Here is a 26,241-nt window from a genome sequence, read left to right on the forward strand (position 1 = left end):
GCATTAACCTTGCTGCATTCCACCTCGCAAAGCAATGGCACGGCATAGCCTGAAAGCTTTGTTGCCAGATTAAGAGGTGATCTGCGTCTTGCAGCTATATGGGATTTAATGTACCTCTCTCCCCGGGGAAAAATGCTGTAGTCATGCTGGTTGCAGAACTGTGTCACTTCTTGAAACCACAATGGGTAAGGTCATTCCTATTGCTTCATGGTGTGAGGCAATCCTAGGGTACACATGAGAAAGTGTTTGTTGTTGTTGTTGTTTTTGTTTTGCTTTGTTTTGTTTCTCATGCTAGGTGGCTGGGGTTGTCACACTTTATTCTGCTCTACCTTGAGGATGCTCTGAGCTCAGTAAGCTTGGCAGCCTTTTGCAGGTGCAGTAGGGACATTTGGTTGTGGCACGCATCCTGGTGCTGCTGAGCAGTGCCTACTCTCCAGTGGCCATCTCTGTCAAACAGCTAGTTGGCAATGCTGTTTTTTTGTTGTTGTTGTTTTTTTGTTTGGTTGGTTTTTTGTTTGTTTGTTTGTTTGTTCTCCCTTTCTTCTGCCAGTGCCTACAGTGACTCACAGGCAAGTGTCGTCTGTGTTTCCATTTTGAGGATGTCTCTGTCCCCAGCAAAGCTTGGGTTTTGGGACAGACCTTGCTGTCAGTCCCTTCCAGAAGAGGTGGTGTGGGTGTGTGCGGCCCCAGAAGAGATCTGCACTGTTTCCCTTTCTTCAGCATACCCCATGGCTGTGTGACACATGCTTTTTCCTTCATAAACATGGGGCAATCCTTATAAAATCTATGAGGTTGATGGGGTAATTTCCTCTACTTGCTGGAAATTACCCCCTGTAAGAGGTGTCCAATTGGAAACCCTACACAGCGAGCTGGTACTGGGGCAAAGCCCATCTTGGAAATACCAATTCAGCTAGAAGAGCAGAAGGACCTTGCAGAAAGCACATGCTGAGGTGCACAGTTTGCTTAGGATTATGCAGCATGCTCTAAATTAGATGCAAGAAAATAGAGAAGTTAAATTAACACTGACTTCACGGAAGTGCAAATCAAAACCGAAGAATAATGTAAAGAATAATTAAAGAATTAGTGGATGAGATCTCCTGGGATACTGTCCTTAGGGACAGAGGAACTGATCAGAGCTGGCAACTCTTTAAGGACACATTTCTGAGAGCACAAGAGCTCTCCATCCCCATGTGTGAGAAATAAGCAGGGAAGGCAGGAAACCGGGATGGCTGTGCAAGGACCTGCTGGGCAAATTGAGGCACAAGACGGAAATGCACAGGCAGTGGGAGCAGGGACATGTGGCCTGGGAAGAGTACAGGGATGCTGTCTGGATGTGCAGGGATGGAATCAGGAAAGCCAAGGAATGGCTGGAACTGAGATTGGCAAGGGGTGCAAAGAATAACAAGAAGGGATTCTGTAGGTACATTGACCAGAAAAGAAAGGCCAAGGAGAGTGTGTCCCCTCTGAAGGGTGAGAAGGCAGAGCTGGTAATGACAGTCATGGAGAAGGCTGAGGTATTTGACAACTTCTTTGCCTCAGTCTTCACTGCCAGTCAGGCTTCCCACGTCTCATTTCCCTGAACCTGTAGATGAGGGCTGGGGGAGCAAAGTAGGGTTAGGGCAACCCCAGGCATGAGTACAGACTGGATGAAGAACTCATTGAGAAAAGCCCTGAGGAGAAGGACTTGGGGGTTCCAGTGGATAAAAAGCTTGAAATGAGCCAGCAGTGCGTGCTTGCAGCCCAGAAAGCCAATTGCATCCTGGGAGACCTCACTGTGGTCTTTCAGTACTTAATGAGGGCTTACAAGAAAAAGATGGACAGTGACATTTTACACAGGCAGATAGTGATAGGACAAGGGGGAATGGTTTTAAACTAAAAGAGGGAAGATTTAGATTAGATGCTAGGAGGAAATTCTTTACTATGAGGATGATGAGGCAGTAGAACAGCTTGCCCAGAGAGGCTGTGGATGTCCCATCCCTGGACGTGTTCAAGACCAGGCTGGCTGGGGCTTTGGGCAACCTGATCTAGTGGGTGGCATCCCTGCCCGTGGCAAGAGGGTTGAAACCAGTTAATTTTTAAGTTCCCTTCCAACCCAAACCATTCTATGATGATTCCATGATGAATGTAAAGTGCTGGTGGACAGTTCCCTTCCAGGAAATTATAGCATGTTTTGTAAGTGGAACTTTGGAAAAGATTCTTGCAAAGTTTTGAAAAACTCTGACATTTCCATTATTTGCAGCAGACCTTTGAAACTCAGCAGGGAGAAAGCCCTCAGGCTAGAGAAATGACTTTTCTTTACCCCATGAAATTTTATCCAAGTTCAGGTGAGCCGTAAGCTCTTAAGAATCATCATTTCTTTTCTCTTGCTTGCATTCCTCAGGCAAATTTTAGCAGCATGATGATATAATATCGGAACACCTTAGGGAAAAAAAGAAAAAAAAAAAAAAGACCTTAGAAATAACAATTCCTTTAAACTTATTCTGAAAGCACTTTATTCAAGTTGAGAAGTTGAGTAGTATACTGTAGGAGATGCCAGATCTACAGTTGCCTATGAAAGCTTAATTCTCTCATGTACAAATATACAGGTAGTTTCTTAACAGCAGAGTTCACCTGAGATGCTTGTTTTTATGAAATAATATTAAGTATGGGGAAGGATGATTCAGGCTTACTGTAATGGGAATACCTGTTCCTTTTGGTTTGCCTTCTGTTACCTGAATTTATAAACCTTCTTGGACAGGGCTCTTTCTGAAATACCAGTCTGATGAAGATAATTAAATTTTTGATTCAAAAAGCAGAAAAGCTGCAGTATAAGGCATCCCAAGCTATTTATGAACTATGGCCTCCCTTACTTTTCCCAAATCTGTGTTATGCTTTTGACTTCTCACATTCGCCGACCATCAAATGCAGTGTGACATTACAAGTATTTAAAGACCTTACCAAAGGTCTTACTTTCTTTATCAAACAGAAAGTAACTTGAGGTATTAAAAAAAAATCTAAGTGAATGTCAGAATTAAATATTTGTCATTATAGCACTCCTATGAAGACGGAAAATGCTACTTTCCAGAAGGAAAAGGGTAGCACAAAGATCTTACGGCACAGATCCTGAAACTTTTTCCAGTTATTTACAATGCTCAATGGAAATTTTAAGAGTACTCAAGAACACAATGTCTATTTTATAAACACTCCAGAAGATACTTTTCAGAAATAGATAAGATGAACTGTATACTCACCAGATCCTCTAGCTTCGTTGCCTTTTGCTGTTGTAGAAAATTATACATACTTTCATTGACTTGAAGGCAGTGGAAGAAAGACTAATATACTTTTGGAGGATCTTAACCTCAAGACGCAGAAAGTTCATGTCACAGCAGAGAGTGGAAGCTGGGTCATTTGAGCTATTTTCCCCTGAGAATAATGGAGACTTGATGGCAGAATCTGACCACAAGTAGAACAGTTTATATATATATATATATATATATATATATATTTGTATATATATATATATATATAAAAAACTGTTTTCTGGATTCAATCCTCAAGTCTCTGGGAAAGGGAACCAAATTCAGCTCAGCTGTAAAATGGTGTTCAATTTGGATTGGTGTGTAATGATTTTTTTTTTCCTAAAACTGTTGCTCAGTTGATGTTTAAAATAAATTTTATTTATTTTTTTTTCCTAGGGACAAATGAACAATCCTAATACTTCTAGCTGCAGTTCTATCTATACATTATTGATGTTTCTTACCTTTATAAAAACCCATTTTAATGTGTTTTTTCACCAAATTTCTTGGGCTTATACTTGTATCGATATTTTTGGTAAGATCTGCAGATGTCTTTCAGGAAACAGTGTTGTCTAACAGCAGTAAATAACATTAGAAAAAAACAACATGAAGATATGTTCTGCCATAAAGAGAGGTGAGGTTATCACATATGTAAGTACAAGACGAAGTAAACAGTAGTTTCAGTAATTTCCATCTTTTTACATGTCTTATGTCTACGTAATCTCTAAGAAGTTGTGTAAGCCATATAGTTTGCCAGCTTCCTCAGCCACCAGGCATCATGAAAACCAGTGCTTCATACACATCCTTAAGCACACAATGTTGTTTTTGGAGGTAACCATTTCAAAATGGGTCTCAACCTTACAGGGTGTACTAAGGAAATCAAGAAGTATCTTTTGGCAGCCCTGAGTTTTCATTTCAGTCCTTGGGTTGGCTGAGGATTGGTTTAAATCCCTGAAGAATTTAAAGCAACCATGGACAGAAGGCACCTGGAAGGTTGGAACAAAGCCCTTCATTGTGGCCCTGTGCCCTTGGGAACATGGCCTGCTGAGCCCAAAGTCTGCTTGCATTTCTCTGTTGTGCTAGTTACCATATAACCTGACTTTCTAACTGGCTTGCGTGGCCCTACTGGGGGCCTGACTTTTTAAGTTCCTAAAGTACTGGGGAAAAGTCATACAGGACATAGATTACAAAATGCTAAAACAGTCAGTTGTCAGCAGAAACAATACTGATTACTCATGTATTATTGAAAATTTGGAATCCTCCTCCCCCCCTCCCCCTTTTATTTTTTTTGCTATGGTATTGCTTAAAAAGTCAGCTGGTATGTATCTGGCCTTCAATTAAGTTGCTATTTCTGGAGAAATACTTCTTCAGTTCAATACTTTATTACTGCAGTGTAACTGGGCGAGGAAAATATGTGCTTTTCAAAAGAACTTTTCAAAGATGTCCATTCTGAATAATGTGCTATAATATGTACAGGGCCTTGTTCCTGTGTTCAAAATTTTTATGTGTGGGTTGAAAGTGTCTAGAGAGGCATGCTGACTTCTGTGTTCTGCATTTGGACCTATAAGACATCCCACTATATAAGCTATCAAGGTAAAATACATCTCAAAAGAGTACTTTGCTATGAATTTTAAAGATAGGTGTTTGGAGAATATTTGCTGTCACCAACAGGTAGTGACTCGAATAGCTGTCTCTCCCTGTACCTCCAAGCCCTTGGAGTAAGCAGTGTAAATACAGCTACTCTGATTACAAATTAGTGAAGCGATCGAGGAAGTACACTTGGTGTTACAGCTTGCTCTTTGTAGCACTGAGCCAGATCATGGGAGTTTTTCAAAAGCTGCCTAGACATGGCCCTTGGCAACTAGCCCTGGGTGGTCCTGCTTGAGCAGAAGGTTTGGGCAGGATCAGGATGATCTCCAGACCTTCCAGCCTCCAGAGATCCCTTCCAACCTCAAACGTTCTGTGATTCAGAGCCTCCTGCATGCTTAATTGAAATCAGGGTGTTAAGAGAACACAATTTGTGAGGTTTAGGTTGTTGAGGTGAGGTTTAGGTTGCTGAGGTGAGGTTTAGAGTAAATACTTCAGCAATACTACCCATTGATTTTGATTTAACATGTTATTCAGTCTCTTCTTGTGGCACCAACCAACATCAATGAGCTTCTTGCAAAGACTGCAAATTCTCCAACTCCTTTGGAAACTGAAATCTGGATTATGAACAAGATATTTACAGTTTGATCTTGCAATAAGAAGTGGCAGAACATAGAAGACATTTTCTTTCAGAAAACTGCATATTCTTTTCAGCATAAAACTTTGTGTATACATGCATTGAAATGAAATTTCATTTTGAGAATAGGACACGTAGGAAAATTAAGGTCTTTAATTCATTTTAAAGGGGTTCAAAAGGACAGTTTTTTTCAAAATCATAGACAAAATATAAAATTAGTACCAGAGCAATTTTTTTCTCAAAATGAGACATTTCAACTGAAGTGGAACAAATATTTACTGAAAATTTTGCATATTAGAGCACTTCCTTTTTTTTTTCTTTAATTTTTTTTCATATCTGAAGGAAAGCAAATTTACAAATATGAGCTTTCTACAAACAAAGGGAACGTCTGAATTTTAGTCTACTGTACTAAAATCCCCATGGCACCTGGGCTAAATCATTGTTTAGAAAAGACAAACCTCTTTCAGACATATGTTCTGGATTTACAGCTTTCACCTTATTAATCTATTCCTCTATCATTTACTACATCATATAATTCAGATATCCTATTGTTATTTAACTATCACAGATAAATGTTTCTACATGATTCCCAAATCTGTTTTTCCTTTTTCTTTAAACATCAACAATTCTCTGAAGTAGCAGTTCAGACTCCCCTATACCCTCAATTCAATTTTGCCAAACACAACACAAAAAAGATAGCCTTTGTTAAAAAGTTTAATGTTCTTAATTAGTTGAATTGTTGGACTAATTAGAATACCAATTAGAATTGGCAGGGCTGTCGTTAATTTAGAAGTGCTGTGGTCTAGTGTTAATCGCTATTAAACCTTATAGTTTGTGAAAGAGAGAGAGCAAGGAGATGAATACACACATGTAAACTCCCTCCCCTTCCATTTTAAATGTTAAGGGTCCATAATCATAGCGATCTGTGCTGTCAACGTGTACTTAGGGACTGTTGAATCCATGGAGACGTTGATGCAAAGTTAACAACAGTTTACGCACAATAATAGCATTTCCAAGTAAAAATGAAACTTTTTTGTGTGCTGCTACTAAAATGGCAAAATCCCATCAGCATCTAGAAAAGATGCTCCAAGCACTGAGGACTCTTTATCAGATATATGCAAGAGAAAATCCATTTGAGTTGCATTTACTTTTGGTACCATTAAAGTTGCTTTGCATTTCTTACAGCACATAGCAAATAACAATCTTGCAGCACTGTACAAACTGAAATTAAGCTTCGATGCCTGCTGGTTCAGTAAGTTTATATCACTGTTTCATAGCCGGAACTATCACTCAAATTCCCACCGGGAGTCAGATGCCCAGTGGGAAATACACTGAGGGTTCAGCAATTTTCAGTCTCCAGATCTAACCCACACGCACATGTACCCTTCCCATAGACCTAATTCTAACTTTTAAGTAAAGCGAAGAGCATGGGGCAAAACAATTTTGTTCTTAAATCTCAAAGAAAAATAAAGAAACTTCTATTCAAACTACATACTTAAAACATCTGTTCCTAACTGAAATCACAAGGGACAGTTTCCCAAAGGTGGATGCTGCAAATATTGCTGTGAAATCCATGTGCAGCATCCCTGCCCCCTGCCTGAGCCCAATTTATGTCTACAAGTGATTATACAAAAAAGTGCTCAGGTGGCCAGAGAAGCATGCGATGTGATAGCCTGATGGGTCCAAGTCCCAAGTACAAACATAACATTTCCAAGGTACAAATATATTTTTCACTTTGATGCTTTCTCTAGCTGGGCTGAGTTGTCTCCTGAAGTCTTTCATGGTGATAGATTGAGGCAAGAGTGATGGTGCTGATTACTATTTATCTGGGGCAATGGTGACACAAGCTAGAAGAAGACAGATAGAGGACAAAATAGAAAATAGCAAGGTCAGTGACACTGTCATCTGTGGAGCATGTGGATATCCTATTGGTAATGTGGCACGGCATAAATGTTTTTCTGTTCCTCTCTAGCCTGATCTAGCTTAAGTATTTTTCTGTTTGTAGCAAAGTTTGTCCATGGACTGATATAATACAGCCAGATCCAATCACGCTGCCTCTTCTATGCAGAAAAACCTATAATTCAGTTTCAAAGAATTCAGATGTTTAAATCATAACTTGTAAGTTTATGGTCAAGAAATCTTTGCCTTGTTCAAATGGCATCTTGTGCACTAAGGCTTTATTTAACCTCTTTTTATGTAAAGCTACAGTAGAATATGATGTTTGTGTCTTGACTCTTGCAGAAAATAGTGTGAATTTGCATGTTTTCTATAGGAAAAGGGATTTAAGAACCAGCTACAAACTTAAACTGCATAGTTTTTATCATGTTACTACTCAGAGCAAATTTTGTTTCTTTTTCTTATTTTTTTCTGTAGAAATCTGGAAAAAAATATGGTATATTAAAAGAAAGGTAGTGATGAAAAAAATGATTTAACTACAAGCCAGCATTTTAATTCAGCTTTTTTTCCCTAAGTGGTTTGGGAACTGCAAGCAAAGTCCTTTTGCTCTCTGCTCTTTACATTACAAGGTAATTTACATGAGAAATTAAAAGAGGAACTAAAAATTATTAATTGGTTTCCAAAAAGAAACAGCTTTTCTCCCAAAGCAAAGCATTTCAAACATTTAAGACCCCTCCCCCTCAAACCCTAGCTGACTTTTTTTTTTCTCCTTTAGGGATTTTTGTTGACTACGGGTCTTTTATTCTTTTTATGTAAGTACTAGTACACTCGTTTCAAGGCTTTGGTTTGGAGCTGCCTAAATGCTATAAGCAATGACACAAAGCCAACTTGAGACCCCTATGCATTTAAAATCCATTCAAATGTCTACTCCAAATTCATTAGATCCCATTTTCAATTAGACTTTTTACAATTAGGGAAGGAAAATAGATTACTGTCATCTTAGGCTGTTGCAACCTATGTTCTCAGCCATATATTTCATGCCATAGCTTCAGGTCTTTGGCATTTAATCTTGCAGAGCTCAAAACATTATTATTTCAGTTTTGTCCATGCAGACACACACAAACATGATGCTGCTAAGGTTGATAGCATGTTAGAGGCTTTGCACTGAGCTCAGCTCCAGGTGGGATTCACTCAGCACCGTGTCAGATGGGTAATGAATAACAACCTGCATTACACGTGAAGGACTCACGTACACTCAGCTTCCTCTTCAGCAGCTGCCTGAGCAAAAGCCACAGGTCTAAGATTGTTTTTAGAGAATGGAAAGAGAAGGTATGTTCTTCTGGGTGTCTAAACTAGGTGCAATGAATTACTTCCCACTACCTCTGTGTGTGTTAGATAACTTGCTTAGGATGGACAATTTTTTGATGGCTATTGAATTGAATTGAATTCCATGGTACGTTTTTGTAGGCTCAGAACCAGAGCTGGTTGGAAATATTTCGCCAGATGCTAAAGCAGTTCTCACAAAACAGATTTTCCTTGGACACTTTTAATTTTTAGTGAAACTTGTTGACTAACTACTCAGAAAGTCCAAACCAGTCCCTTGCGGGGTAAATAAGTCTCAACAGGAGTCATCTTTTTGTTGGATGTTCCCAAACTGTCTTTCTCTAGTCAGTTGAATGTCTATGCATCCTGTCCTAGGAAGATACATTGGTGTCCAGGAGTGGTGTGGGCCCCAGTTCTTTTTTATGTATTTTGTTCTGTGGCTATAATATATTTTCCAGGGTGCATTGTAGTGCTGGCTCTGAATGACCATCCCTTGGTATCAAGATTTGCAGCCTAGACAGGGAGACTGGCTTGCAGGGGAGAACTTGCTCCTGAGCAAAACTCCCATGATGTGAACTGTCATCAGAGAAACAGGCATTTCTCTGTTTTAAGTGTCTGGCAATGAGCTGTTGTTTCCCACTTTGTACGTCAAAGCTGAAAAGGTTCGGTTTCTGAAATTTAAATGCCTTTTTTTTTTTTTCTGTTGAAAATACTGTAGGGGAGTATATCAAACAAATATTGCAACATTTCATCATGGCTGGGATTGAAAACAAACACTGAAATTTTGGGATAACTCACAGGTAGAATATTCTGGCTTTGGTTTAGTTTTAACTAGCTCAAGGTGCCTTGCAGCCACAACTGCATTTTAACCTCTCACATATCAGGATCGGCATCTCTGCCTACTGAAGTATGCCCAAATGAAGGTGAGCTTCTAAATGTAATCAGGGAGAGCAAGCCAGACATTTTTGTCTCAGGTGGGGACATGCTGGTTCAGTTCCACCTTTGTGACCTGCACTGGTGGAAGCCCCTGGCCCTGATGCACTGGCCTGCTTCACAGCTTGGCGTGCTCCTGCTATTTTGGGGCGCTACAAAAATCTCCTCCTGTCCAGCCTCAGTATGTTTCCCATGAAATTGTCCTTTCTGAACTACAGCGGCTATGCTGCAGCAATGTGGGAGCAGAGAGGGAGGAATCGTTCTGTTCTTTCAAAACAGATGAACAGCAGTCCCGGCTTGCTTCTCTGGGCATCTCACCACTTGGGTGAGAAGGCATCTTTGTGCTCAGAGTGCCTGGAGGCAAAGAACTATGGTTGTGGAGCTTTAGTATAGACAAATGATTTTCCCATTTTACTGCTATTTCCCCAATCGTTATTTTTATTTTTTGCTTAGGTGGTTTGCAGTTACCACGCTTATTCATTCTATTGTTTGCCTTTAGGGCTTCTCTGTGCCTTTTCTCCACCATTAGTCTGTTCGCTTTTTTTTTCCCCCAGTGATTTTATATGTAATCTTCATTTTAATCTAGCCTGTTAGTTGTCCTCTTGTCCATTGTAGATGCAATTTTTTCTAAAGAGATGAACAATATTAATTAATTTCAGTTTATTACAACAGACCTTGTGTATTATGCCACCACTTTTGCTCAAGTGGTCAGGTTTTCCTTATCTTTTTTTTTTTTCCCCTTTTTATTCTAGCCATATAAAGAATTAGGAAGGAGATTAAATCCACTGCCAAAAGCCATCCAAGCCCATGAGAGAAAGGACCACACAGGGATATAGTCCGCAGCTGAGAGGACAGGAATTTTCCTATGTGTTTACACCTAAGATCTGTTTCACCTCATGTTTGTGTTTTGTCAATAGCCATTACCAAAGAGAGACCCCCGAATATATGTACACAAAGGTTAAAAAGACATTACCCTAGTTAAGTCTCAGCCCGTTCCCTAACAGTTGCTGAATTCTGTGAGCCCTGAAGCATGACCCAAAAACGTTATTGTAATTAATTATGGTAACTCTGATATGCATATCAATTCTTTTTTGCAAACATACATTTATGAATGCCTCTTCTTGTGGCAGAGAGCACTCCAGACTAAGTACATATGGAATGTAGCCCATCAAGGGTGCTTTATTTTTTTTTTTCTTTTTATTTATTTTTTTCCTTTTAAAATCTCTTGGTGTGTATGAGAAAATCAGTTCCATCTCAGATCTAGTAAAACAGTGAGGCTTTAGTCGTCTTTTTGCCTTCTTTTTTATCATGGAGCCTTTTTTTCCCCTTGCTTTAGAATGAACAAGACCTTGTTCCGAATCCATCACAATCCTTGATGAGTTTCTGGCAATGGTTCCTACACTGCCATAAGGTTTCCTACTTCTGCACCCTTCCTCCAGATATCACTGAGTCAGTGCACAACCAAAGACAAGGCTGCAAATTAGCTCAGTGTGGTATGCACTCTGCTGCACCGGAGCTGCCAGTCCCTCTCTCAGAAAGAAGAGATTAAAAGAATAAAAAGATAAAAAGAATTAAAAATTAAATTAAAACAAACAAACAAACAATACAATATAATAAAATAATGCTGGAAAGTGGTGCCCTGGTGCTGTGCATTTGGAAAGCATTCATCTGAAGGCAGCAGGATGACTCTTGGAAGTGCCATCCTCCTCCAAAGCAGGGCAAAGGAAGAGGTCATGACTGTAGTCCTTGGTTCTTGCTTCACACCCATTCAATTCTTTTTTAAATATGGTACTAATAAATAGTGAATAATATATAGTAAAATGCTAACAGAAGTCAATAGCAAGTATACTGGTTTACTTGCCAACAAAAAACAAAAGTGAAAATGTTAACATGTGAGTGCTGCTCCCTGTACGAAGAAGTGCCATGTTCCAAGCGTAAGTGTAAACTAAAACCCCATTTGTGTGAATGCTTAATTATAAGGGTGAAAACACTGTCAATCTTAACACTCATCTGGGTTTCATCTTGGATGCCAAATGGGTCTTGCTGTCCTATATGTTAAGAAAAGTCTTAATTTCACAGCCCTGACAGAAGAAGAAGTATCAGCCAGAATAACTGAAAGGGAATCAACATAGACTATCATGATGGAATTTTTATTAGCACCACTTTTTTTTTTCTTTTTTTTTTTGCCTGACTATATGTAAGTATACTGAATCAAGAAAATATCTTCAGCAATAAGTATTGACAAAAGTTTTTTAGCTATTTTATGAGCATGATCAAAAAAAACCCAAAAGATAATTCTGTTCACAGTGCCCGCCGTGAGGAAGCCTAATGCAATTTGCAAAAGACACATGTGCTGCTGAAGCTTTTTAATTGAAACTAACCCATCAAAGGATCCGGAGACTTTGTCAAATGTCTTAAGTTATATCTTATGTTCCAATGCAATTATGATTTAAATGTAATTCTTTAAAGAACACTATAGACAGTCAGAACAAAGTCCCATTGCCGTCTCATACCTATGCATTATTAAAGAGTTACCTGTGGAGTTTTGTCAAAATCTTTACATATTAATATCTGAAAGCTTGTAGGGTTGTGAAGAAAAAAAAAAAAAAAAGAGGAAAAGAAAACAACAAAACCTGTTTTTTTCTAGTATCAGGCAAAACTCATGGCAGGTGGGGAGGACTGTACTGTGTAACAAACAATTTGGATCCCATGTGAATCAAGAATCCTGTAAACTTAGAAAAAGCACAAAGGCAGTTTGCTTTTAAATAAATATTTTAATTTGCATGACGTTAAATGGGAAAGCCATTAGTGCACATCAGTATTTTAACCAAAGTTGGCAAATTTTATCTTTGGCTGTTCCACAAATTGTCAGTTGAATTTGATTTCATTTTTTCGCTTTCCTCTATTTCCCAGAACCTAAGGCACAGGATTTCAGATTACCAGTTCAACAGCATTTTATTCCAGTGTTTGGATAAGAAGGATAAATAAATGAGAAAGAAACAATCCTATGGTTCCAAATTATGGGGAAAAATATACAGCTCAAGTTCTGTTTAAACCTAACATGATAAAGGCTCTTGGAATTTAATTACCTGTAAACCTCATTTATTGTTTCAATTTAAACCCAATAATTTAAAGCATAAAGCAAAACATTTGCTAATGCTTTTTCTTCCTTATTTTTATATCAGAAAAAAATTTACATGTCAGATGCCTGAATCTTGGAGATACAAGGAGAGCAGAGCTGTTGACTTTTATAACATCTTTATCTGGTTTTCAGACTGTTTCTGTGAGACAGATTATCACACTTAATCACATCCAAACTCTCAAGAAAACGCTCTGTAAATGTTTCACATCTATTGAAATGATGGCTTATAACAGTGAAAAATAAGGAAGTGGAGGATGATGAAACCTCTGAGGGCTGTGGGAGATACTGCATTTCTGGTTAGCCTTAGCTTGTGTGAGATAAGAAGACGCACATTGCTTAATGCCTTTCTAAACCTCTTAGGAGAGAATTTGGCTCTTGGGATGCTTGGGACCTGTGCACTGTAGCTTTGCTGTGGATTGTATAGCTCCATTTGATCTTCTCCACCATCGGGAGGGCAATGCTGCAAGCATCCCTTTGCCCAAGCTGTGCTGGGGCGGTGCAGGGATCTAGGGAACAGCGTCGCTGTGTGGGGACTCAGAAGTCCCCTGTTGAAATGGATCATAGCCAAAGTAAGGTTCAAGGCCAGAGAAAGGCTCTGCAAGGAGTCTTTTCTTCAGCCACTTTTCCTTTTTCCTGACAACCCATTCAAATGTGATCTGGTGAGGCTGGAGGAATGAAGCGAATATACTTATGATGGTTTTAGCAGATCCGGCTTCCTGGAAGCTAGCAGTCCATTCAGGTAGAGCAAACCGAGCACTTTCCTCCAGATTATCTTTCATGTATGTATAAACAGCATTTGCTGCAAAATGTGTGAACTACAGAGCTCAGAGTCACAGCCTGCAGCACAGCAAACTGGCTTTTCCTGGAGCTTGTAATGTGATAATTAAATTGCTAACAGGCACCTTAGTGATGGCATTTGCTGAAGATTTGAAAGCCTTCTTACAATCATACCTTTCTGTAGGGGACTCATCAGTAGAAGCAAAGCTATCAGAATAGATTTTTTATATATATATTTTCTTCAATGAGTACATTAAATTTTTATGTGGAGTGAAATGGGACAGGACGTGTTTCCCTTCCACTGCACAATGATTTATTACCCCAAAAAGACCGCAGAACTAATTAGCAGAGTAATTAATTAATATAAATTTGCATATTTGCATTTGCAATTAGTGCAGCCAACTGATTAGTCTGAAAATGGGAAGTTTGACTCATTAGATGTTAGTGTCTGCTGGACCGGAAAGCGGCTGCCAGATGAGGCAAAAAAGCATAGAATAAGCATAAGTGTGTGCGCGCGCGCAAGCTCATCATGTCTTTTGTTAGAAGAACAGAGTGCAAATATGTGGTCTAAGATATTAAGACTGCTATTTAAAAAAATATATATATATATATATTTTGCTTTTGCTTTTTAGCTATTTTTCCCATTATCTTACTTCCTGCAATGAACCACTGCAACCATGGAACCCAGCAAGGCTTCTGAACAGTGCAGTCTTTAAGGGAAGATAGCTGCAGATATCCTGATTTAGGTGCCGAAAGGGAGCCATAAGGAGCCTCCTTGCCATGTGATAGATGGGACAGGGATATTTCCCCTCATCCTAGTTACGTTGACTAACCAGTTGCTAACGCTGAGAAGTCAAACTTGGCAGAGCCCATAAAAGCCCAGGAGAAATGATTAGCCTTCCAGGTTGTGTTGCACTGTCATTTTTTTTCCTCTTTGGACACCCTAGTGGGTGTGCCTCATTGTATACATCTAAATGTCCTTCTGCTCTGCATACCTGAACTCTGTGTGCTGCACGTACAAGGGTACAGTAATTTCCTGCAGTTTTCATGAGGTTTGAAAGAACATTGGGGAGAGGTGTGTCTGCCCATTGGGTCATAGGTCCAGATGCCATAATATCTGTAGGATGATTACTAACGCTCCTCTCCAAGTGGCAGAGCAGAACTAAGATTGTTTTCGTGTGGGATCAGTAGAAGATGTCCTGATACCTACTGCAGCATTTTGCACTGCTCTCTCTGCTATGGTTGGAGGAAACATCCCATTCTCCTTTAGCGAGACTTACTGTGTCCTCCTCAAGACTAGTGTGACTGGGGATAGGATATTAGCGGGGCTGGCCCCAAAACAGCCCTCTGAAAGCTCTTTGGGTCTTTTTCCAAAAGCTTTGACAAGAGTTCAGCAGTTGATGGGATTCTGACACTTGTGTAGGTGTTGTGGAAGATTCCATTACTGGTTCAGTGCGTTTACATCACACTGGAGTTCAAAACCTGTAGCAGTTTCCCCTAGCTCTTTTGCTTTATCATGGTAAGAATGTGGGCAAGTCACTTTGCTCCTCCTCATTTTATTTTATTTTTTTGGTACTAAGCTTAAAAGTTTATCTACAGCAGTTAGAGCTACAGAGTAGGTGCAGTTATACTTGCAATAAAGGGTGTTTTATCCTGTTCAAGGAATGAGTTTAAGCTAACATTTACTTTGCAGGTATAATTTCTGTCCCCTGTGGGAGTCTGCTGGTATACCTTCATTAGATTGTAAAATCTAAGTGTAAACTGGGCCTAAGTCAACAGGAATATCTTATAAACTTGGATCCATTAATTTCTGTGAGATTTGCAGGTGTTGATTAGTTCTCAAGACGCCCTTGGCGTATTAAATATATGCAAGATAACTCAAAACGTAATCATACTTATGAAATAAGACAATCCCTATATTTCCTTTAAACTTCTATGGCAAGGTATGATAAGCAAGAAAAAAATTTTTTTTTTTTTGATGTCAATCAGGACATTCTAATTCTACATTTAACACAAATTAGGAACAAGTTACATTAACATTTGAAAATGATTACAAAATGAACAAATATGATTTCCTAATAATGTTTCTGAAATATTGTTTCAATAATTAAGTCTATTATTAGTGAGAAAGAATTTGTGAATAACTATCTGATGAAGAAAGAATTAATATGCATAAGTGATGTTACCTAAAATATTTTTTTAATCACTACAGGTGAAGATATAGATTTTGCCATCATTCTTTTGATAAGAATAGTTTTCACAAACCCTGTCATAGTCAATTGCATTATAAGCAAATAAGAGAAAACATTTTAAAATAAAATTTGTCCTTAGTGAATATCATCCTCAGGTAAAAATTGAAGAGTAATCTGTAGGACCAAGTAACCAAACTTGCTTTTGAGCAAATCCATGCTTGATATGTAACCAGATTTCCAAATACATTCTGGACCTACAGAGGTAAATCTGTTCCCACTGCTGTTTTCAGCACGCCACTCCCATTTAACCCTCTATCCACATCCTTAGGAAACTTGACTTTAAAAATCTAGCCTTGTAGGCAGGTGAGAGTTATTTGGGGCATGGATGGACATATCTATATGAGGTGACTGTGGCCTGGGAGCCATGATACTGTGTTATTTAGGTGTTGACCCTGATGTGGGACACGTTGCCTGTGAACGAGGTGTATTACTGGTTCTCTGCACCCCATGCACACAACAGTCCTCCTTGCAGGTTAGGGTTGCTTGGTACCCATCAGCTCAAAGTGCAGGTAGATGCATAGCTCTACACGTCTGTAAGCTCCCAAGTCACCAAGCTGTTTTTTGTTTTAATCTACAGACAGCTGTGAATTTGCTTTTGGAGCTAGACCGAAATATTGTCTTCCTGTATTTACAGCTCTGTGTTCTGACATTGTCTCCGATTCTGGCCATCAAAACTGTGCTAAAAGGAAATAATGCTCTGCCCACTTAGGGACATCCTTTCCCCTCTGAAATTCTCACACTCAACAACTGAGAAGCTGTTCACCTTTTCCTTAAACTCCCCCATGCAAAATAGCAAAACTTTCTGTTTTCGTGAGACCCAAATGCTTCATTTCAGCTTTATTTAAGAGTTGCATTTTGATAAGACTGTTTGATTCCAACCACAATGTAAACCATTTTGCAGAAGCATGACGCATAAGCAAACAGAAAAGTACAGGGTGTACGGTGCCTGCAGTTGGAGAGCACCCCCAAAGAGAATAGAGCGGCAGCAGTGACACAGCACTCTTCTTGGCTACTGTACAGCACAAAGAAAAGGCTCACAATGCAGCTAGCTTCCTCGGTCTAATTAGCAACATGGGGCCAAAGGAAAAACCTGTGACATTCAAAACTGATACTGGGGGAAAAGTAATCTGTATCTGTGAGACAGAAGATGGGCAAAAGCCAGCTTCCATTTGGACTCTGACATTGCCTGCATCAGTAAGACTAGCAAAATACGGAGACCTTCCACCCCAAGTATTGGAGAAATTCAGATTGAATACAGGCACAAAGTGAAAGGTCATAAGCTCAGTTTCTGTGTGGCTAACACAACAGTAAATCAGTTCCGATAAAGAAAATGGTTTCACTTGATAAAAACTTGGTGTCTGTGCAATCCATTTCACAGCAGAGGCAAATAAAAAGGGATTTTTCTAACAACTAAGATTTTTATTTATTTATTGCTTGCAGGCATAGGCTTTATCCTGGAAAGAGCAAAAATAAGTCACTTCCCAAGGCTGTGGTATCAACAGTTCAGGTATTTCAGCATCTGCTTTCATAAGCAGGGGACAAAGAGGTAAACGAATTTCAGTGTCTAACAATCTGACTAAAGAGTGTGATTTAAAGGTGGCCGAACCTCTAAAATGAGTACAACAAGATAGAAAATGACAGCCTATGCTGTCCTTTGCTATAGGATATTATTTATCAGGACTTTGCAGCATATTCTGAATGCAACCTGCCTGTCCTGGGTGAGGCAGGTGAGGCTGGAAGGGGAGACAAGCAGCCAAAACATTTGGTAGGAAACACCTGCTGGCCTGTTATCAGCACATGAGATTTCCTGGAAAAAGGGTGCATGAAGCATGAACGTTGACAGGAGGTGAAAACATACATGACAACTTATGGGTATGCAACCGAGACAAGAGGGAATACCGCTGCCACTCAGCCAAAATTCAGGAAGCATAAACTAAACCTGGATCACAGCAGAATGTAAATCACTGCTTAGCAAATTAAGGACTTTAGTCAAGAGGCATCATGAAAAAAAGTGAGTGCTGTAAAACAACCTCCCCCAACAAACTGGAAACAATGTGTTGGGCGACTACTTACCTATTAATATTGGCTACTGACATCAGCAGAAGTCACAGGGCCTCCATAACAGCTGGGAAGGGGCAGCAATCTGGAACCTGAAGGACACTGCTGCCTTAAGAAAGAAATAAAACAGTTTATGAAAACAAGGAAAGTCCCACCACAAGGAAGTGCTTTGCAAGCAACAGTTGAAATAGCACTACTGCAAGAAGCTCCACAGTGCAAGGACTGAGAGATCAGAGATTTCAAAACAGCAAAATGATGTTCAGATGGAAAAATTATACTATTGATGTTGTTCCTGGATATCGGGAGCTTAATCAGCACATAGATACTGTACAGTTACCAATGAAACAGATCACAGGCTCCCCGATGACACTGACAAATTTTTAGCATCTTCCTGACCAGGAAGACTTCAGTGCAGCATTTTAAGCTGTGCAGGTATACCTTGAAAGCACAATGCAAGACCAGAAGAAAAATACCTTGAGGACCAGTTTCTTGACTGCAGTTGTGTTGAACAGCATGTTGCAAAAGGGGAGGAAGAAGTAAAGAAGCAGACGTGCCACAGCAGCGCTTACCAGGAAAGAAACAGAAAGTGATGACATAATCTTTTGAATGAAGAGATTGTGTCAAGAGGGTCTGTACAAGAATAACTCCAGAAAAAAAAATATAAAAATGAAGTGAATTAAGGAAAGTGCAGCAAGTTGCGTTGCAAAGAAGCTGTGGCCAGAGCCAGAAAAATATTCCCTTCATATAGCACTATCCAAAATATGTGCTGGAAATGGAAACACATTCTCCCACTTCAGCATTAGTGTGCTGATCATCCCACGTTAAAGCAGAAAATAATGGGTTTGTTCCACGTGGCAGGGCTATTGCTGCAAGGAACCTTCGGGTGTGCATGTTGGACCTAGAAAGGGAGGCAGCAGCTGATCTTGCCTGACACGGAGGAAACAACTACCCGAATGTGGGTGAAAACGACATTCTTTTTGAGGTCACTTATGAAAAGCAAGGCAGGTAGATACAGTATTACCGCCAAAGTAACTGCAGAAAGCAAAGAGGAAATTTTGCCTGGAGAATTGTGAAGATTTCAGAGGGTTGGGTGTCTGATGCACAAATGACTAATGGTTTGCATGCCATGTTGTCCCACACACAACAAGCCCAGCTGACTGAAGAGAAGCCAGACCGTTTGCTCAGACAGTCACTGAGCGACTTCAGCATACCTTATGAGGTTTTCCCCTGACAGGTATCTGTGAGCAGGACTCCATCTGTGAAGGTGTTGCCCATTACACGGCCCAGCGCTGGAAAGCTTAGCAAATTAATACAACTTCCTGTCTGGAGGAAGAAATCAGGAAATCCTCCTATGACTAGAGACTGTAAGGTGGAAGAAAATTTCCTTTCTAACAGAGGAAACCCCTATTGGACAGTATTAGGCTGATGTGGTAGTCACCCAGGTGAAATGCAAAACATTCAGTTAAAAAATATAGTTATCAAGGTGAAGCCTCAGGCTCCAGGGAATTGCTAATATTAGTGCAACTGCTTCAATCATGAAAACTCAGGCTGCTATGCAGAAATCGTGAATGAAATTGCTAGCAGCAAGCACAAAAAAACCACTAAGAAGAGGGAAGAGAGCATATAATTGTAATTCCCATAAACACGATTGGTAGATGACACTACCAGTGTGTATTCAGCCACCCAGCTTTCTGTAATTGCAGAACTATATCCTCATTGTCCAACGTTTCTTGAGGCACCTGTTTCCCACTGCTGACAGTGGAGAGACCTAGGGAGTCCATCTCTGTGGTGGGTGCTCTGTAGAAAGCTGCCTCACCTTTTATAATAATTCTTTTTACTGCGTCTTTGCATTCAGAAAGCAATACTTGCTCCAGACAAAGGAGGAGTTTCCAGCTCAAACCGAACTGAAGTAATAATGTTACCAAGCTTCACTGATTTCTTGAAGGCTTCATGTCTGTGCTCGGTGATGACAAGACAGCTGATGTCACTTTAACAGGGGCACCAGCTCGTGCGTGTGGGTACTTCGCTGGTCTGCAGAGAGCAAGGGGTTTGCCTGTGAAAAGCCTTACTAAAACAGCCGTTCTCATTTTCTTCTGTCTTGTGTGAAATCTTTGTGGCTGGGAATAGCTTGAACCAAGCCAATGCCGGTGAGGCAAAAGGGAAAAAGATGAAATGACCTTAAATGGTGGCCACTTTGCAGAAAACCTCATTACCTTGAAAATGAGAGAGAGCACTCTGCAGGTCCTGGCAGCTCACTTGGCCTGAGCGCATGTAAAGAGATTCATCAAAATATCTTACTTACGCAAGCAGGTGTCTTCCTCACCCCAGGGAGAAGCCTTCCAGCAGCCAGTGTTGCAGAGGGGTCAGAGGAAAGTTAATTAAAGATTGAGACTACAGGGTTCAGCCCTTGACCAGAGGAAAGGCTGCAGAGACTTCCCCAGCAACAACAGCCTTAACCAGGGGACTTCCAGCGAAGGGGAAACCCCAAAAAATTTCTTTTTAACCACAGCACCAAACACCACAATATTTCATGAGAGAAGGAAGGCGTTTGAATGCAGACAGGCTCACAGAGAAGAGTGCAAGTAGCCAAGGCTCATGCGTTTGGTGCAGGTCTTACACAACCAACTTCCACCTCTCATTCTCTCATAAATTAGCTCTCATTCTCATGCATATGCAGTACAGTATTGTGGTTTCCCTCCTGATCTGTCATCTACCAACGAGATGTGGCTGGTGGGTGAAGGAGAGGCCATGGAAAAAGAGGGATACAGGGGTGTCATTTCAAGGAGCACAGGCTGGAAGCACGCTTTCTCTCTGGGTCACTCCAGCATGTGTCTTAATGCACCTGCTGCGGCTGAGCTTGCCAGAGCAGCACCTCCCATTCAGGGGTGGTATGTGCAGGGGATAAGAAATATTGCCAGAAATACTGGTAGTGCAATAAAGAGGCTTTCTAATGCAAGGTTTCCAACTTCATCCAAGTCATACCATAAGCTTGGCAAAAAGGGTTTTGGAGAACCAGCTGGTGGTGGCTTGGCACCCTGTGGGAGCTGAGTTCCTGGTTAGTGGAGGAGCTGGCCAATCGATGAAGTAATTATGGTTACCATTGGCTTTAAAGTTCATCTTTTGTGGTTACTTCAGGGTAGATGTTTAGGTCTGAATGAGACTGGAGGCTGAACTGTCTTCTCCTTTTTGATGATGACTGTGGGTGGGGAATGCTTTGTGGCAGTTTAGATGGAAGGCTGTGTTGAACATGAACCTCCACATGGCATTTTTTGATAGTTAAGCAGTTGACTTTCATCCTCCAGAACCTGCTATTGTGGCATGTCTCATGAGAGCCAAGAGATGTGACACCAAATATGGATGAATGTGTATTATCCTTCTTGCTTGGTACATCTTGTTGCTTATATTACATGAGGGAAGCAGCAGTTCTGGAGAGGGCAGCATTACAAATGATGTGGTAGGTCTTTGTACAAATATGGCAGAAAGCACAAATTTGAAAGACACACAGTACACTGTTTTCCTCTTGCCTCCTTCTTCTAGGAGAGAAGATGAGAGGTGCTGAGGAACCATTATATCCCACCAGTAAAATAAATTAACAAGTCTTCTGTTACTCTGCCTCCTATGTGTACACCTGTAGTGGCTGCAAATGTTCACAGTGAAACGTTACTGTGCTGTGGAAGAAAAATAACTTGCTTTGCTTTAAATAAGCACAATTTGAATGTAGTGCAGCTACCCTACCTGAATGTTGCATTATAAGGATGGACTAAGCTTCACAGACACCTCACACCATCCAAATTACGACAGCAGTGCCTGCAGATCCGTTGCTGAAGCTTTTTTTTCAGATAATAATCTCTACAGTTGAAAATAGGGAGCTGTTTTGGAAATGCTTGATTTGACCTAAAACTTGAAAAACCAAGTCTCATTATGATGGCAAAAGCTAGCTGCAGTATGGATATTTTTATAAAGACAATGAGACATGTCAGAGTTACAACAGCATTTGATTCTTTATCTCACATACTTCCATGCTGGGATGAGATGATGGTATGGGGACAGAGGATGGGAGAAGACCACTTTGCTAGACTTTGACCCTACAAGGGTATAAATACTTTAGATTTAAATGCTACTTTATAAAATATTTGGATGCAAAATCATTTTAGGAAATTCCCTTTCTATCTTAGCACCAGTTCTTCACACTAGAACTGCCATTTTTTCATTTCTGTGAAATAATCTAGGGTGGTGGGGTTTTCTTTGTTTTTGAGAAAAGAAAAAAAAGGTGGTCTTGAGCATAATCACAAAAACATTATCACAGTAGAGAGGCTGTAATTTTTGACAGAGAAGGAGTGGGAAAAGGTGTTTCTTGAGAGGGTGCTAGAGACCTCTTCTTGAGAAAGGTCTTACACAGAAGAATTCATAGCAAGGACCTGTACTTCCTAAATCCCAAATTCAGTTTTCAAAACTGGCAGGAAAATAGGAGCCTGTGACCCACTGACTTTCAATAAAGGAGAGTTTGTTGTTGTTGTTGTTGTTTTGAAGACGTGTTTGTTTGTTTATTGTTGTTGTTTTGTTGTTGTTGCCATTGTTGTTTTTGTTGTTTTTTTTTTTTAACTTTATCCAGATAGAAAACAGTGCAAGAAATCCCCACAATAGATTTTCAAATATATCTGAAGACTGTTTTCAGGTGAGATATTATGGCTTAAGTCCTAGAAAGAGAGAAGCAATCCAGGGCACTTGCTGTTTACAGTTGCCAGATCTGAGCTCTGTATACGGTCAGTGGAGAGTGGGAGTAGCCGTGCTTATCCTAGCTGTCTGGAGAAGGTTGTCAGAACATGATCTTCTGTAACTACATGTGTCTGAAATCAGTTAAAAATAAAGAAATTAGATGTTTTTGGAAAGCTTCGTGAGATCTACCAAATCATGCCAGAGTAAATTCTTCAATCACTAACATATTTTAGAAAAGTTGCTACTAGTGGCTTCCCAAGGAGCAGATGGGAAATGAGCAGAAAAGGCGGGAGAACAACACATGAATGGGGAGGTAGGTGATAGCTATGTGGTGAATAAACGGAAAAAGAAAAAGCTTCCTTGGAACCTTATTCTGATGGCATGGCTGTTTTCTTGTAGATATCTGTTGTAGGGTCAGGTCTTCCTGACCAAATACAGTGAGAGTCTTAATTTGAGGGACAATCTAAGAGAGTTATCTAGTATAGAAGAAACATCATACGTGTCTGTTGGACAGTAGATAAAAAGCCATCTATTTAATATAAATTTAAAGTGAACATCCCAGAATATGTCTGGGTCTTTTCTATTAGGTTTGTGACATTAGTAAATAATATCTTCCCTTGAATGATAATCTTGATTATCTTGTGCATATTCTTTGTTTCTGAAAATAGATAGCACATACTGCACTTGTGAATCTTTTCTTGTTACACCCATTTATGACAGCAGGGTGCAAAAGAACAGCAAAATCATTCTAGTGAGTATTAATTGAAAATTTATACAACTGTGTTTGTGTATGCAAAATATCTTCATTGTATGGCGAAAGATAAAATGAGGAAGGCTTGGCATTCCTATGGATTTTAAGTATTTATTGCAACATACAGAAAGCAAGCCTTGAATTTATGAAGATGAATATAAGCTCCAGAAACCTGAATCTTAGAATTAGTTTGGTTTAGACAGGAAGAAGAAATGTGAATATTGTCCAGAAACATCACTATTGCTCTTGAAGGTATGAGTGTCTCCATCGCAATCAGACTTTAGTCACATCCACTGTAGAAACAGCTGTTTCCCTTCACATGTTCAGCCAAGCCACATTTATGTTTTGATGTAAGTTCTGTTCATATAGATGGGATCATAATACTTATCTGAAGAGAGTCTAGGAGAACCTTCTTGGCTAGGCTAGGGACTCTGGCCTTATGCATGCCTCCACAAAGCAATTGTCTTGCATGTGTAGCTAGACCAGACCTACTGTGTAGACAGTGTAGGAAGTACAGACTTGATTACCACTCAAGCTGTGATGCCTTTATAGATTGAGTTTATTCCTTAAAATATTGCTGTGGCTGAGAGAGACGTTCTGCTGGGGTGTATGGACAGTTTACACACCTTATCGTGCCTGAGAACAAGGTCAATCAATGTTCAGAAACCATACAGGGCTTTGTTATGTACTATGTATGTCATGAACAGAATGGGGGAGTTTGGGGTCTAAATTGCTAACAGTGTTCTTACTGTGAAGTTGGCTTTAAAATTTATTTACAAATCTGGTCCATTTTATTTGTGGTCTTGCTCCTGAGTCTAATGTAATCATTTAATTCCTGAAACTGAGCGTTCAGAGACAAACATCAAATATTGTGAAACTTGCTGAAACCATGAGATCTGGCAACGCCACCTTTAAACTGGCACTACAGTTTTATGTTAATACACCTACTATGTTTTTATACACTGTTATCTAGAAAACCTACCATCAAAAAGGCGTACACTGGTATTTTCCCTGTTTTATACTTTATTTTACATTTGACTTTAGAGAGAGTATTATGTAATAATGTTAAAGACCAGAGTCTGAAATCCTGGCTCTTGCTGAAGAATACCTTTCTCCATCAGTAATTCCAGAAGAGTCAGGCTTTACATGGAGAAAGCCACTAAAATCAGTGTGAGGGAACGAGAATTAATTGTCTACCAGGTTAATGTACTCCAGAACTTGAAGACCAGCTTGTGTTGCCAACACTGAATGGTTTAATTTTTCAGTTTCTTGGCAGAGCTTTGGTTATTTCCTGTATGCCCAGAGCATGACTTCGAGGCCTAAAGGATTTGAGTAGATGATCAATAGCGTCAATGTCAATGATGCGTGAGAGGATCCAAAATTGCTAAGGAAATAAAGGCTGCTTGTGCAGACTTTTTCCAGTGCTAACTTCTGTGGTTCCAGGATAATTTTATTCAAGTATCACAGTATGAGAAAAAAAATCTGCCCTGGTAATTGAAACTTTACATCAGGCGATCATTCATTTTAATATGTCAAATGCACACATTACAAGAAACTGTTGAAAAACCCAGACTGGAAAACCCCAGGCCAAACCATATACCTCAAGATTGAAACCGATTTAAATTCCAAGAATAAGTAGCTGACAAAGATAATTTTCATAGATTAACATTTTTCACCTGGGTTTTATATATCTGGAAGAAATATACACTGCATTGGTTATGCATTGATCAAACTTTTATTGTGCCAGCTGTACTTCATAGACCTGAAAAAGTGATTCAAGCAAAACAAAAGAGAACATAAAAGCACAACTGTAATGGTTTTAAATCCCAAAGAGGCAATTACAAGTTTGATTCCAGTGATGCAGCTGGACTACATTGGAAAACTAAACACTTTACACATATTAAGTAGATACGAAGGCTAGGACTAGGACTGTAAATAATAAATCCATCCTGCAGTTTTATTTGTAAAGTACAGCCCTTTTAATAAGTTAGGAAAATATAGCAGTAAAATTCACACTAATTCTTGTGTAAAATGTAGTTTAACAGAGCTGAAGTGTTAAAACAGTTGTGGGTTTTTTTGTTTGTTTGTTGTTGTTTTTTAATTAAGTTGCACAATAACTAATCATTTAAATAAAACAATTGGAAAGTGGACTAAAAGAATGTTACAACAAGAATGAATTATAATTCTTTAGCCTCTATATTAGGGTATATGCAGTGTTTTATATTCTGAATGTTTCTTGGCCTGTTTTTGTAACGAAAAGACCAGTAATTGTAGTACATAATATTTGTATTTTCCCTGGGGGCTAAGGGGAAAAGTGAAGAGCAGGATAGCACAGCATCTAACAAGCCACCCAAACAATGGCACGAAGATGGCCTGAGGTTTAAAAGCCTTGTGATACAGATGGCAACCAGCTAGGGAGACCAGGAGGGGAAGGAGGCAAACATCCGCCCCTATACACTCTGTTCCCAAAAGCAGCATTTGCACTCAGGGTATGTGCATGGGGTCTTTGCCCTCAAGTTAACTATGCCGGCATAATGCGATGTGCTGAGTATAAGCGAGTTCTGCAGGCTCCTTTGGTAGGCACCCAAGAGACATTTCTGGAGGGCAACTCATCCCACAAGGAGCTGCTTCAGGCTGAGGTGAATCAGCACTCTCCACTGAGTGCTGACAGATCCTAAATGGGTGGTTTCAAATAGACATCTCCATTTTAGATGGTTGAAGTATGGTGAAATTAGTCCTTCCCTCAATATATTTTTGATCCATCTTTTCTCTGCTTCTTCTCATGCTCTGGGCACACAGCTGAAGACAGAGCAAGCTGAGGAAATTCCTGGGCTGTTTGGAAAAGTTTTGTTTGTCTCTGGAGTAAAGTCTTCCTTGTAGCTCTCTCTGGATGG

At 39.8% G+C, this 26,241-nt stretch overlaps 1 protein-coding gene across 5 annotated transcripts in view; it reads right to left on the reverse strand.

Moving 5' to 3' along the window:
* NEUROD6 (neuronal differentiation 6) overlaps positions 1 to 20,801 on the reverse strand; it is a 28,527-nt gene extending 7,726 nt beyond the window's left edge. The window contains exons 1-4 of one of the 5 annotated variants that reach the window (XM_080583002.1): positions 18,354 to 20,138; positions 17,896 to 17,989; positions 3,231 to 3,402; positions 2,300 to 2,418 (exon numbers count right to left, since the gene is read on the reverse strand). The gene's annotated coding sequence lies outside the window, so the exon portion shown is untranslated. Of the gene's footprint in view, positions 1 to 2,299; positions 2,419 to 3,230; positions 3,403 to 17,895; positions 17,990 to 18,353; positions 20,139 to 20,182 lie in introns of those variants that run through there. The other 4 variants (XM_080583000.1, XM_080583001.1, XM_080583004.1 and 1 more) reach the window with 4 other exon arrangements.
* Positions 20,802 to 26,241: the final 5,440 nt, after the last annotated feature.

The sequence above is a fragment of the Anser brachyrhynchus genome (genome assembly GCF_964034855.1).
Source record: "Anser brachyrhynchus genome assembly, chromosome: 2".
Classification (NCBI taxonomy): domain Eukaryota; kingdom Metazoa; phylum Chordata; class Aves; order Anseriformes; family Anatidae; genus Anser; species Anser brachyrhynchus.